We start from the raw sequence: 14975 nt of genomic DNA on the forward strand, positions 1-14975 counted from the left end.
TTGAAATAGGCAGGGCTTCGAGTACCTTATGTTTTAGATCCAGAGCTCGAATTCCCAGCACCCCTAGGAGGTTGATGCCCCCTAGGACTGTGTCAATACGTTTTCCATGACCTTTCACTAGGAACTTTACTCAGCTTGTTGCTGTTGCTGCATTCAAGCCTTGCACCATCATTATTTTGTTAATTTTTAGGTGAGGGATGGATGGCTTTATTACATTAACTTGCGCCCCTGTATCTAGCAGGAATTTTGAATACGTGATGTCATTCGGGTTGTCAGGGTCCTGTACTTCAATTCTGGCATATGGTCGTGGATCGTCGTCGAAAATCTTCATGTTGTTTGCTGCTACGATAGCACTTGGTCTTGAACTACCTATTTGTTTAACTTCAACTCCCTCCTGCACTCCTTCAGTCAAAACAGCTTTGGTTACAGTTGCTTCGGATCTTACTTTTGGTTCGCTTTGCTTCGTTTCGTTTTGATTCATCTTGTATACTTACTTCAGCTTTTATTTCTCATTCGCTTGGTTTCAATTCATTTCGTTTAAGGTCGGTTCGAAGTTCAGTTTACTTCAAGTTGTGTTGTTTTCGTTTGTTACACTTTGGTTCTGCTTGTTTCGGCTTATCTTGCGTTGGTGTGTTTGTCTTACGTATGCTTTGGGTGGTTTCGATTTGTATTAGTTTATCATTCATTGATTCGTTCCGTGTTTCTTCGTTTTGGTTCTGTTCGCTTAGTTTTGATTCGATACGCTTGAATTCAATTTGTTCCGCTTTTTGTCATTGTGGTTCGTTACACTTAGATTCATCAGGGATCATTTCGAGTCGCTCCTGTTTGCTCTTTGTTCGTTCACTCAGTACAGGTTTTCTTTGCTGTTGATCATGGTCGGTGTTAGATATCGTGCCGCCGCCGGTCGCCCTAGTGGTGCCGACGGCCACTACTTGTTTTTTGATTTTGATGGTTTATTCCTCTCGCTGAAGCCTAGGGCTGCAGCGAGGGCACATTGGCTTTCGTCCCCTAGGATCTGTAGTTTCTCCTTGGAGAGGCCAGACTTCTCTAAAAGGAAGCCAAACATGGCTCTTTCCAGCGGTGTCCTCTGGGGAGGTGAATAATTCATTCGGTTCCTCGGTTGTTGAGGTGGAGTGTTGCGTTGGTAGTATTTCCTGGTGACCGGTGGCGAGGTTCGGGTTGGTTTGTATTGGTGCACTTGGTGATGTGTTTTCTGATCGGCCCATCGAGAGTGATTGGTAGGATATGTATTCTTTGGCTTTCGATTGGGTATGCATGCCTCGTTTCTTGTTCTTCGTCTTCAATGGGGTATGCGCTCTTCTGGGTCTTTGGTTTTTCCATCGCCCCTTGTAATTGGTCCAGCTGACCCAATGTGTGTATAACGGGGCCGTTGATGGATGAGCTGAGCAGTAGCCGGACAGTGATGCTTTGACTGCCACCGTATATTTCTGTGGCTGCTTCTATTGCCCCAGCGAGACAGGGTACATCTCCAGGTGATGTAACAAACCTGTGGGGCCACGCTCCCTGCACCTAAGCAGGTGTTAAGTTCAGGGCCTGGTGCACGGGATTCCACATTGCGTAGGATGCCCCAATGACAGTGTAAACTAAGGATGATGCACTGGCACGACCTGCTGATCCTTCGTGCCAGGCATGGACCTTACGTTGTAGCGCTTCTGTTACCAGTGCTGGTACTGGTATTGGCCAGTAGTAATTGGCCAATACTGGAACTGGGTCAACTACCTTGGCCCAGCTCCAGGCGGAGCTTCGAATTAGTTGCAGTGCCTCGTCTTGAGTCACCGTTTTGTTACCGGCTTCTGCTACTAATTGCCCCAACCATGCAATGGGGGTTTCGTCACTTCTTATACCAGTTTCTTTTCTTAGCTCATTCATTTCTGAACGGGTTCTTGCTCGCGTGATTACAGTTACTTTCGTTCCACCTTGAGGATCTGTTACTAACTTTTGAACTGCTATTGGGTATGCAGTTACTAGCTCTGGTTCATTGTTTGGATCTGTTTCAGTTTGCATGGTTCTTGTGGTTTCGTTGGTTTCGATGACGTCGCTTATGGTTGCATGTATTATAATGGGTGTATTCGTACTCTTGCTTGACGTTTTGACTTTATTCATGCTTGTTACATTTGTATGGTTTCTTTTGGTTGTCTGTTTGCTTATGGGTTCAATAATCTCGCTTGCGTTGCTTCTTATGATAGTATGGTTGCTGGTTGGTTCATTCGTGTTGGTTCCAATAGTGTTCGTACCTCGGCTTGTTCCTGGTTCGCTTCTGCTTACGTAATTAGTTTCACTTTCACTTGCACAGTTGTTATTCTCCCGTACATCCTCCTGGTGTTGTTGGCTGACTTACGGGGGCAGTGACGTGATCACAGCGGGTGGTGGCGCTGTTGCGGGAGGAGGGTTCCATGTGGGTGGAACCGTAGGTGGAGCCTTGGTGGAAGGCGGGCTCGGGATGGGCGGAGCTGGACGCCGTGACGTCAGCTCGTTCTTTTGCGTGCTCGTCACTTGGCTGATGCCATGTTGTAATGGCCGCTCAGCCAGATTTTCGTTCACAGCTCGGGCAGCAACCGCGAGCTGTGTTCACATGTCTGTGAGTTCTCTCAATAACACCACATATTCTCTGAACAGAACATTTATTATGCGGCCTTTCTTCCACTTAGTGCCCGTTCACTTCATTTTCTTGCCATCCCTCTCAAGACTCTCCCGCAGCTGCATCAGGAGCTCGTGCCCCCTTAACCCAATTGTGAGGTTCAGGCAATTGAACTCATCAGAAGGAGTATCCTCACCACCCTCCTTCACGTATTTTATACACCGGGCAAATTCCTGGTCTGGGTTGGATCTTGCCGTGCCCGATGATTTTACTTGGGCCAAGGCTACGGTCCCGGTTTCTCCCCTTGGGCGATAAACGGCCCGGGGGTCTTTTATGATGTAGCCCAAAGCGCCTGGGGTGAGCCGAACGGCCCATTCCTCCCCGCTTGTCCCCTGGAGGGACAGGTACCCGCTTATGGTTTCTGCGGCCAGTACGGCCTGGTGGAACGTGATATGGTCTCACAAGTCCTCAGGACCAACGGTCTGACAGACTCCGCTGCTCCATGGGCAGCTCTTAATTAACTCAGACTCCAAATCACCTCCCGTGGATCCTGTTCGTGACGCCATGTCGCCGGGGCCTGGTTCGTCCCCCCGGGACACAGTTTTCCAAATGAATCATTCTTTCTTTCCAGTGTGGAAGATAAATTCTACTTGGCAGTCACATTTCTTTGCCACCTCTTAACATACACAGTGATTAGGACTAGCAAGAGCAGTATCTCTCAAAATGCTCTTCTGATTGATAAAAATCCCTTAATTAATTAAGCTCTAAAAACTTTCACTCTCTCCTTCAAAAGTGCCGGTGGCGCTGAGGAGAAGAAGTCATCCTGCTGCCCTTGAAAGCCTGAACAACATATAAATGAGGACCGCAACAGCTTTCAGAATCAGGATTCATTGAGGCAGGTGCCTAAATATGGATTTAGTTGCCTATCTTTTATGTTTCCAATTTGCAGATTTCTGCCTGCCTCTAGAGGAGAAAATAAGGGTGTGAGAGAGAAAGGAAAGGGAGGTTTTGTTATAACAACTATCCAACCTGTCTGACATGTCATCACTTGTATTTTAAGCTCCATTTCTAGAGTCAAGTTTTGTAGAAGATATTCAGCTGGCTGATTTACTGCAGTAAAGCATAAGACTGCCTTGACTAAGGTACCATAGTGTTGACGGTAACGCTATGGCTTGTGGCCAGATACTTAAGGTTTATGAGCAGAGGCTTCCTGGGCCAATATTATACTGTTCCTGGTTTTTCTGGAACCATACCTCTAGAATAACAATTTTCATTACTGAGGGTGGAGGATGTACCCTCCAGGAAGTGATCTGGAGTTTGCAAAGAAGCCCGTAGTGTTGTGTCTAATGTCAGGATCCAAGCCTGGATCTCCAGGAGCAGAGGGGTCAAATTCCTCCTTACTATTAAGAAAAAGAGCTGGTTTCAATAGGTTTTACTCTTTTGAAGGTACAAGAGAACAATACTAATGGGAAGGATATTCCTTCTTGGCAATCATTTTCACAGTCTTGGGTTATGGGAAGGCCTGCTGGGAAAGCAGAGGAATGTATATGTTTGTGTTACTTGCTCTTTCCCATCCTTGCTTGCTTGTTTGTCTCATGCACCTGCTAACATCTTGTTTTCCAGGTTATAACCATTTGGGTCATGGACTGTTTTTTATCACATGCTTTCACAACACCCAGCAGAATGTAGCCCTGGTGTAGTAGTAGCCATTAGGTATTAACAGAATTCAGTAGTCAAATCATAGTGGTAGTAAAACAAAATCATAAACAGCACCGTTGCCACAGACCAGGGAGAGACCAGACAAGAAGCATGTTGGATTAATGCAAACGTATTAGTTAAATGGGAGAAAAGAAGGATTAGTACAAGAATTGTAAGGTGGATAGAGGGAAGATGAGAGTGGGTTGAGCTGAAAGACCTGCCAGCTAGAATAAATGCAGGCGAGAAAGGTAGAAGTTTTGGGACCACCAGAAGAGAGCAGTGCTGGACCAGCTTTCCAGTAGTGCAGAGCAGGCAGAAAAACCTAACCACTTTGAAGATGGATCTCAATCTATTTTGTAAGTTGTTATATGATGTTGCCAGCAGTGACAGCGACTCGACATGACAGCTGAGGAGGTCTTCCCATCCTGCGTACTATGTATTGGTAGTTTCTCTTGGATTTCAGAGATAGGTAGTCACACTGCCTTAGCAGCAAGGTAACAAGGTTAATGCCATCTCACAGAGCGTTATCATACTCCAGTAATGATATTGTTCAGCATAGAAGGAAGCTTAAAAATAGCAATTATAATTTAAAACTTAGTTAAAGTGCTAAGTTTACACCTCATGGGAACCGCAGCTTGTCTTCAAAGCTGTCAGAGTTGTGGCCTGGTGAAGGCATTTCAGTAAAACGCAAATTTCCTTTCAGTCTTCCCATTTTTTTGTGAACTTGGGAATTGTACTAGTGAAGGCACTTCTCATTGTCATTGGTGGGTCATCAGTTGTAGCGCAGTTTATCTGTGAGACAATAAAGGCTGCTTTGTGCCACTTTAGAGTCAGCTGTCTTTTATTTCCCAGTGTAATGGATAGGTGTAGCCCCTCTTAGGAAATATAAAACATGTACAGCACGTGTGAAGAACCTGATTTTCATGTCTGTCTTCATTGTAGCAAGGCTCTTTTTAGCACTAGATAGTACTGTTTTTTAGCTTCATTGTAAGCTAAACACTACCAAAATGAGTATTCATACATTTTAAAATAGCTAAAAAGCAAATGTGGATAGACAGTCTAATGCTTTTATATACTTTGCTGCGCTGACATCCACCTCCTGTGCAGGGTCACTTCTGTTGAGTGCCTTGTAGAGGGTAGTCCATCTTGAACATTTTTAATCTGAGGAAGAGAAAAATCCAGAGCAGACAGCAGAGGAAGCAATAAAATCTGGGTCAAGGAGAACTCTGAGCATCTTTAAAGATCATTTTCAGTTATGCTGACAGATACGGGAATATTTGCAAATGTCTATTGAAGAAAGCACATGGCCATGAAAAATTTAATTTAACTGAGACAAAGAAAATACCAGAGAGCCACAAGCACAAGCGTGGCACAGAAAACTGATAAGGTGTATACACTGTTAAGTTGCTTAAACATAATCAGTTATAACAGGGGTGTTGAACTCACCTCATGTCTCAGGCTGGCTCCAGACTGCAGCCTTGATCCAACCTGAGAAAGGTGGTGGTGCCAGAGGCAGCTCCACCTCCACAGCCATGGTGTGCCTTGTGCAGGAACCAGAGCTCCCATTGCCACCGCATGCCCGCGGCTGGAGTCAGAGCTGCTGCTGTTGCTATGTCTCCTGTGTTGTGGTGGCAGCTCTGGCTCTGACATGTGGCATGCAATGAGAGCTGCTGTCTGGGGCAGTGGTGGGGCTGGTGGCTGAGGAGGTAGGGTCACAGCAAGAGTGACAGGTGTAATGGCCAGAGAGTGAACATGGCTGTGTCAGCTCGTGTTTACTATCCTGCTGCCCATTGCCATGTCTACTGAGGCCCAACGGCCCCAGGTTCTGCAGAACACCCCCAACTTCTAGTTGCATGCTGGTGGTCCAGCAAGCTGGAAAAGCAGTTCCACAGGTTACAACTGGCCCGTGTGCTGTATGTTTAACCACTCAATATTACAATATTTGCTTGCGTCCACATGATCATCCTTTGGGTAAGAGAAGAATATGCAAAGGAAATGGACAGATGTGAAACTGTCATAAGACACGAAGAGTTCAAAGGCAAGACAAAGACAGGTTAAGAGAAGGTAGCTCAGTGTCACTTAGAGCCATTTCATGCTTTTAAATCAGCTAGTTTAAGACAGACATAGATTTTATATATATGTGATTAAAATATGCACTTCTGCTTGGCAAGAAACAAGGTATCCTTAATAACCAGATTAGGCAGAATTCATATTGATAGTATTAGGCACATTTCTGTATTTTCTAGACTTACTTAGCAAGCTTTTCAAGTTGGGCCAGGTAACTGAGTATAAAAATCACCTTCGAATTATCAGCTCTTCAGTTTTGGTTCTTGCTGAATGGCCCATCTGCAGATCAATCAAGATCAGTGCTTCTTTGAAAATTAACGTTTAAATCTACATAAGAAGACTTTTTCCTCAATAGCCTGGCCACCGGCAGATACTTTTTAAGTTTTTAGGACTTAGTAAATTGAAGATTCTATTTCAAATATTTAAAATTTCTGTTACTAATGAACATTGATTATTTGGCTTGATATGGCTTACCTAAACTGCATATCTGCATTTCATTCATATACTGCTTGTACATATATAAAAAACTATTTTCTTGACTATGAGATTTTGATGGCACAGACTCCCTAAAACTTCCTTGCCCCCCAAAATAGCTCTGGTGGTAAACAGGTGAATGAGCTGTTAAAAAAGTGATTTTTGTTTTTTGTTTTATTTCCTCATTTAAGGCACATTTTCATGTCCAGCGTAGCTTAAGAAGGCTGAAGGAGAGATTTGAGAAAACAGAGAGATGTGCTTCCATGACTTCATGGTATGATAAGCCACCATATTTTTTCCAAAGGACTATTATCTAGACCAGGGGTGTCCAACCTTTTTGAATGTGGGGCTGGATCACAAACTTTTTATCACCCAGTGGGCCGGCGAACCATATTCAAAGACCTTGCAGAAAGTGGTATCACATCAGGAAGTGATGTCACGTGACCTTTGACACCACTGAAGTTGCAGGAAGTGACAATGAAATGGGTCTGGAAATGTGGTTTAAAATCCAAATAAAAACAACATAAAAGCAAGAATGAAATAATACCAAACACTTGGCTAAAATAAACGCTTTTGCTTCTACTCACGTCTCAATTAATGAAAGAAGCATAATACAAGTCGACAGATCAAATGTGGAAAAGATACCAGCCAGAGTGGAAACTAATCAAAGCAACAAAATATGGGCATTTTTGAGAATAATCTTCAAGAAGATTTACATTTCTTGAATTAATAACTTGTTAGTAACACATCTTTAACAAGTAGTAACAAGTTGAGCCCCCAATCCTGCACAAAGAGAAACAGAAGCAAACACAATCCAAACACTGAAAAGTATTTTTACAAAGATTTTTACTTGCTCCAAATTTACACTGGAGCCCAGATCATTCATGCTGTATTCTTGAGCATATTGTTCAGTCTTAAAGGAGCTTACAGCACAGCTGCAGGGGGCTCAGCCACAGATTTCCCTCTTTGGTGCAGCCCGGCCAGCCCATCCCATCCCCTATCAAGCGGTGGCTTCTGCATGTGCTCCTGCATTTTCCCCCTACCTGCGCCAGCTGGTCCCAAAAGGCAGGAGGCTTCACCGCTGCTTCTACTGGCCAGTGCCGACCCAGCTGGTCATCCCCAGCAGCACGTGGGAAGCCAGCTTCAGCAGCATGCTGCCCCTCCTAGCTGGGTCAGCACTGGCCAGGAAAAGCAGCATGCAGCTGAAGCTGGCTTTCCACGTGCTGCTGGGGATGGGAGGAAGACGGCCAGGTTGGCACCAGCTAGGAGAAGTGGCAGCGGAGCCATGTGCCACTCGGGACTGACCAGTGCAGGCAGGGGGAAAATGCAGCTGAGCCCCATGCAGTCAGGGCACCTGGCCAGGTGGACAGGATGGGGCCACTTAGGGAGCTCTGGTGAGCTGCTGGGGGGTGGGGGAAAGAGGGGACTCTGACCTGGTCTGCAATGGGCTCCCTGTGTGGCCCAGGGGCCCAAATAATTGCCCACCTCTTTATTAAGATCTGTATTACTAGATTTAACATTAAATATAGGCCTAATCTAAATAACTTTACTATAGAAAGTACTCAGATTATTAGGTATGTGCAGCCCTTAAGAATCATTTAACTAAACTAATGTGATGCATGCCAGTACAAACAGGATTTCAGAACTGATTTCAATTAATATTTTTTTTATATTTTGCAAACATTTAAAATATGGTAAGTGTTATCCACATACAAAGGAAGACACAGTCCCTACCACAAGAGTTTAAAGTCTAAGGAACCAACTCAGCAGACTGAAATACATGCTTAACCTTACTTCACTGAGACCGCTCATGCTTATAACATTAAGAACATGTGTAAAAATGCTAAGAACCAGGCCACAAGGCCCCAGTACTTGCCAAGAGAATCAACAGGTGGATCCACATGCAAGTGTGAAGAGTCTACTAATTTTAGTGGGATTTTATGCAGATGCAAGTTTCCATCCAAGCAGTCTGACAGAAAGAACGAGGCCTATCATAAGCCTCCAACAAGAAGTGGATACAGCTAAAAAACCTGCCCAGAATTTCTATATACACTTAAAGATAAAGAGTATCAATCATGCCAGCTGCTCCTCAATCTACTCACTATTAATCTGTTACTACAGTATGGCTAACTTAAATTAAGCCAAGCCAAACTCCTGCAAATCCAATCTCCCGTTGATCTTTTTCATGAATATGTATGCTTTTGGGATGCCTTCCCACTCCAAACAAACACCCGAGAGCACAGGTCAGTTCCCAGAGCATGGCACATGAAGACATTTTGCTTGGCACACCAGCCGTCGAGGCAGATGGCAGAGGAGCCACAAGAGGCCCAATCCTTGTGGCAAATCAGCCTCGGCCCCTTCCCCACTGTCTGTCCGAAGACCTCCATGCACCTGCTGCTGGCAAGAAGCTGGGCGGGGGCTTCAGGGACCCCAGTGCAGCTGCTTGCAGCCTCCTCACTGCCTGCTACAAGAGCTCAGGCCCCATGGTGGGCAGCAGAGAGGCTGCAAGCAGCTGCACCAGGGTCTGCGCTGGCTCATTGCTGGCAGCGGGTACACAGGCACCTTGGGCCAGACAGCGGGGAGAGGGCCATGCCTGTACTAACACAAGAAGGATCGGGTCCCTTGCAGCTACCCTGGCAATCCAGCCCAGCACCTTACAAGTACATATTGTTGGGTTTTTGGCACTCTGCCCAAAAACATTACTGCCTCCTGCCCTAGAGCCTGCTTTGGGTACCAAGCTCAAGAAATGGAGTAACCCTTTTCATTTCTAGACAGCATTAAAACTGTTGCCTGAAGGAAAGACCTGCGCCACTGTTTAACACACGTCCACCTAATCAGGGCCCCTCCAGGAGACTGGGTTTCCTGCAGGTTGCATGTTCCATGTACCTACGCCCCTCCCTCCCAGGAGGGGAAAAAAATAAAGTATGAAAAGAACATTAAAAAGAAAGGATAAAAAGATATTCACAGGCAGGGGATGGACACAGACCCTCTATCTTCAGCCCACCCCAATCAAATCACAACCGTGGCAAATGAAATAATGAACAAATGAGGTGTCAGTGAGGACAGACTGGGACATGACCTAGCCAGGTGGCTGCGTTTCAGACTTGAGTCCCCCTCGGAAACCACCAGCTTTGTTTTCACTGCTTTTCCACTAAAGGAAAAAAACCACCAGAGTCCGCAGAATACTGGAGGGGGTGGGAAGGACCTGAACCATCAAGGAGGTGGCTGGACGTAGAGCACCTGTGGGCAGGGCTCCTCGTGCCTCTCACCCAGCCTGGCTCCAGCAACCGAGTGCCCTGCAGCCCCGGCCCAGCCCCGAGGTGCCCCTAGCTCTGCGCGGGAACTTACCCGGCGCCTCCGTCCACCACACATGCAGGCAGGGCGTGGGCCATGCTGCAGCTCCCCTGGCTGCATGCCGGGGGCATGGGGCAGAGCCAGAGGAGAAGTTGCAGAGGCTGCCCAGCTCGGCCAGTCAAGCGCGGCTGGGGCAGCCCCGCACTGTGCAGCCCTTGGGGCAGCAGCTGTGGGACCCGGCTCACGTGATGAGCCTGGCCACGCGGGAAGGTAAGCAGCTCCCTTCCCCTCGCAGCTGGTTGGGGCCCGCAGGCTGGCCCTGCCCACCTCGCCTCACCGCTGCCCCGCCGCCACCGCCGTGGAGTGTGGAGCAGGCACCAGGACTCCTCTCCTGTCCTGAGCAAGGGACCTTGGGCCAGATAAAATGGCTTGGCGGGCTGCATGGCGGGCTGCATGGCGACCCATGGGCCACACGTTGAACAAGCCTGATCTAGACAAAGCAGATTCTTTTGCACCATTCAATTAAGCTGAACATGAGGATGTCAAAATCATGTCCATGGGAAAACTCTGCTGTCTGTGACTTTTCTTGATTTAGCCAAACACAGAGATGAGCTTTATAAATAAGGAGTATAATTTAGATAAGAGACATTACTGTCTGACCATGATTAAAATGCAAAGTGGTTTTGTGAAATCATTTTTTTTTCAGTGGATGTAGTCATGGAAACACCTGTCATAATCATGACTCACCAGAAAAAGTTGGCTGTTGTAAATATGTCTCTGAGAAGTATCACGTGCCAATTTATATTTGTCATCTGTATTGTGACAGAGCCTAGAAGCCCATTCAGGGATGTGCACGTACGGTACATAACAAAAAGATTAGTCCTCCCGCAAACATTTTACAATCTAAATATAGAACAAAAGACAGCAGATAAGTATAAAAGGAGTCAGAGGGGTCCTAATGTGTCACAATAAGAGCCTGAACTTCAGACTTGATGAAAAGCGTTTCCAGCCCAAGATATCAGTGGGGTCTACAAACATTAAAATTGTACTTGGCCTGCCAGTGAGACCAGTCTTTATTTCATGGAAACTCAGTGGAATATATCCCAAAGGATGAGAAGTCTCCTGCAAGACAGGAGTCATTTTAAGGTGGAGGCCTCTGACACTTGTGGTCTTGTTTTACCTGATTTATTGAATGGATGAATGTCATTCCATCCTCCTCAATTTATCTGGATGTTTTCCCTGTTTCACAGTTTCATAGTTTCTAGGGTCGGAAGGGACCTGAGCAGATCATCGAGTCCGACCCCCTGCCATGGCAGGAAAGAGTACTGGGGTCAAACACCCCAGCAAGGTGTTCATCTAACCTCCTTTTAAAAACCCCCAGGGTAGGAGCCTGCACCACTGCTCTTGGAAGTTGGTTCCGGACCCTAGCCGCCCTGACAGTGAAGTAGCGCCTCCTGATATCCAGCCTAAATGTACCCTCTGCCAGCTTGTGACCATTATTCCTGCTTGGGGGAACAGGGACTTCCCCAGTGCCTGCTGGTTCCCTCTGACAAGTTTATAACAGGCCACAAGATCCCCCCTCAGCCTTCTCTTGTGGAGGCTGAACAGGTTCAGGTCCCGTAGCCTCTCCTCGTAGGGCCTGCCCTGCTGTCCCCTGATCATACGAGTGACCCTCCTCTGGACCCTCTCCATGCTGTCCACATCCCTCTTGAAGTGCAGCGCCCAGAACTGGATGCAATACTCCAGCTGCGGCCTGACCAGTGCTGCATAGAGGGGGAGGATCACCTCCTTGGACCTGCTCGAGATGCATCTGTGGATGCAAGACAAGGTGCGGTTGGCCTTCCTGACTGCCTCCCCACACTGCCGGAGTCAATGATGACTCCAAGATCCTTTTCCGCCTCTGTGCTGACAGGGTCCTTCTCATAGTTGGCCTTCGGGAAAATGGAGCCCTGGGCAAACTTGTATTTTGGCTCCCGTCTTCCCCCCACATCCCCCATTCCCTCCTGGGAGCTCTCCCCTTGAAGTCAGCAGCACTGTTGCAGGCAGAGGCAGGCAGACAGGGGCACGGGGCAGTCTTGCAGAGTGTCAGGCAGGTGGTGCACCAGGCAGGGGGGCAGGCAACACTGCTGCGTCACTCCTGAGCAAGCAGCTGAAGGCAGGGGTGGGCAGGGCTGGGCACTGCTCCTCCTGCCTGGGTTGGGGATGGGGCTGAGTGGGGAAGAGTGTGGGGAGAGCGCTGCTGTGAGCATGTGTGGCAATGTGGGATCTGCCTGAGCAGCCACAGTGCCCGTCTCCCATGTGCCTCTGGGCATGTTGCCTGCCTTTCTTGTCTACCACACCTTGTTGTTAAATAATTAGGGTCTTAATTAGGTGGGAGGCTGCCCTTTGAATGCCCTGTTCTTCTGGGCCTATGTATGCACCTCCAATAACCCCTGTACTGCATCCCAAGCTTCTCAGATGACCTGCTGTTCAAACACCGGCTCAAGGCTGGGCCCAACTAGACACACAGTTGTGCCTCTCTCACGCTGCCATGTTACAGGCCACATTTACACTACCCTTCTCTCACCAGGGCCTCTTACATTCCACTGGCTCTTACCCACTGTCTTGCTCTCCGGGGTCCTATGCCCCACTGGGGCTCAGGTGCCCCTCTGGGTGTGCCTTGCCCCACCACCTACTCTCTGGGCCTTATGCCCCAACAGGCTCAGGTGCCACCCTGGGCATTCCTGGGCCACAACAGACACCAAAGGTGCTCTGCCACAGCATGGGCTGCATGTGTGTGCGTGTTGCCACTCTGACCAGGGCACCCTGGCTGGTTGCCCACGCTTAAGGCTGGTTCTGGTCCTTATGTAGGCTTATATTATTTCCATCTCTCTTTTGACCTCTTCCAACTTTGCACTGTATATCCAGATAGGTGGTGATCCTGTAGGACCTGAGACACTTACTTGTGTCCTGAACTCTTGATAATTTGTGTTGATCTTTTCTTGATAATTGCTGCTGAGATAGCCTGGCAGCCAAAGAGATTAATTTTTGTAATTCACTGTGTGGCTAATATGATGCTAAACCAGGCTTTTCTTAATTCAGCTTTGGAATTAAGAATTCAAATAGTACTTCCACAGAAAGGTTTTAAATATCGGTGGAATCAAAGAATTCAAAACCTTCCAAAAAGTGGCCATAATATTGTTTTGATTCATCCAGCATAGCTGGAATACAAGGTGTAAAAGACACTTGAAAGCAGATGAAGCCTGTTTGGTTTGTTTGTATTTTATTTTCTCAACTGCTGTTGTAAGTACCTGGGTATTCAGCATAGCTGGAATAGAAATTGCTCCTTTTAAGAAAATCACAATGTTACATGTAGCGTATCACCTAACTACATGTATATGTCACCTAAATTATATCACATAATGGGTTAGTACAGAAGAAAAACAAAGAATTGAACTCTGCTGTATCTGTTTTGCACAGTCAAAACAAGAGAAAAACATAATCTTTCAGTTCATCGTCTCTTTGTACAATGGACTTTAACAGATAGCTTTTTTTTACATGATGCAAGATGATTAAAACAACTAAAGCCCAGAAATAATGTTATCTGCTTCAGCAGGCAGCATCTGCAGAAACAGTTCAGGTGAGAGACCAAAACAAGGATTGCCGTAGATTAATAGGCTACACTCAAAGAAGTTACAAGATTAAGAATGGAAATACAGCCCTCTTTTGTGTAAGAAAATGCACAGTGCACTATGCAATGTGGCATCAACAGGCTTACCATTGAAAGTCTCAGAGTGTGTGGATTACCTGGACAGGAAAACAAATCCTTGTATTGTTGCACTTAGTGTTCCTCTTCTTTCCTTATACGAAGAAAGAAAAACCAGAATGAACACATAAATAAATCTCTGGATAAATCTCTGGATACATAAGTCTTATTTCTTTTGTTATTGTTGTAGATGCGTTATTATCTATAAATGGAGGCAAAGGGTGAAGAGGGAGCGAATGCATGACTTGAGTATGGTGTGGTTGTTCAACTGTAATCTCATTTATACCTATGTATTCTTTATCCACGCCAAGGTGTTTATTGGAAACAACTAGCAACTGTTGGATGGAAGTGGCTAGTCAGGCATACAACCCATGTAGGATGCAGTTTTTGGCATTGATCACTCAAATATCAGCTGTCTGCTGTCAGTTATACACAGAGATTGGGATCACAGAGAGACAAGGCTTGTTTTTCAGCACAGAGCACAAAGTTAATTAACACAAATGCACTGGATTAATAATTGAAACCCCAAGATGTGTATTCTGTTACAGCTATGCATATTTGTATGCAAAGAATTCCAGTATGATCTTGTTCCAATTATTGAAACCCCAAGATATTTATCCTGTTACAGCTATGCATGTTTCTATGCAAAAAATTCTGGTAGGGTCTTGTTCCCACCTAAGTGTATCTTCCTTAGTAACTGGGAAAGTGGAAAGCAGCTGGTATCATGCTGTGGCCTGATGCAGGATCCAAAAAAAATGTTTACACTAGGTTTTTGCCTTCATAGAATTAATATTTTTCCAGTTTGTAGCCCTTGGCCCCTATGGCTATGCTGGAATGGTCTAAGGCTGTGATCTGGGCATCCTGGTAAGCTGACCCTGAGAGTGGCCAGTACTAGACACTTTAGAAGGTCTGGAAAACTTCAGTGCATCTAATTATACAGTATCACATATCAGTGGGGAAGAATATCTTCCTGATATCACCTGATGATAATCATTTGGGACCTAATGCACACACCAGAGTGTTACTCTTAGGACTTTCATCCTGAAATGTCTGAACGTGCTGCTCTTGGGTATGGAGCTGCACCATGAGTCGTGTGCC

Source organism: Crocodylus siamensis, chromosome 4, assembly GCF_052110815.1.
Source record: "Crocodylus siamensis isolate JL-2025a chromosome 4, ASM5211081v1, whole genome shotgun sequence".
NCBI lineage: Eukaryota > Metazoa > Chordata > Crocodylia > Crocodylidae > Crocodylus > Crocodylus siamensis.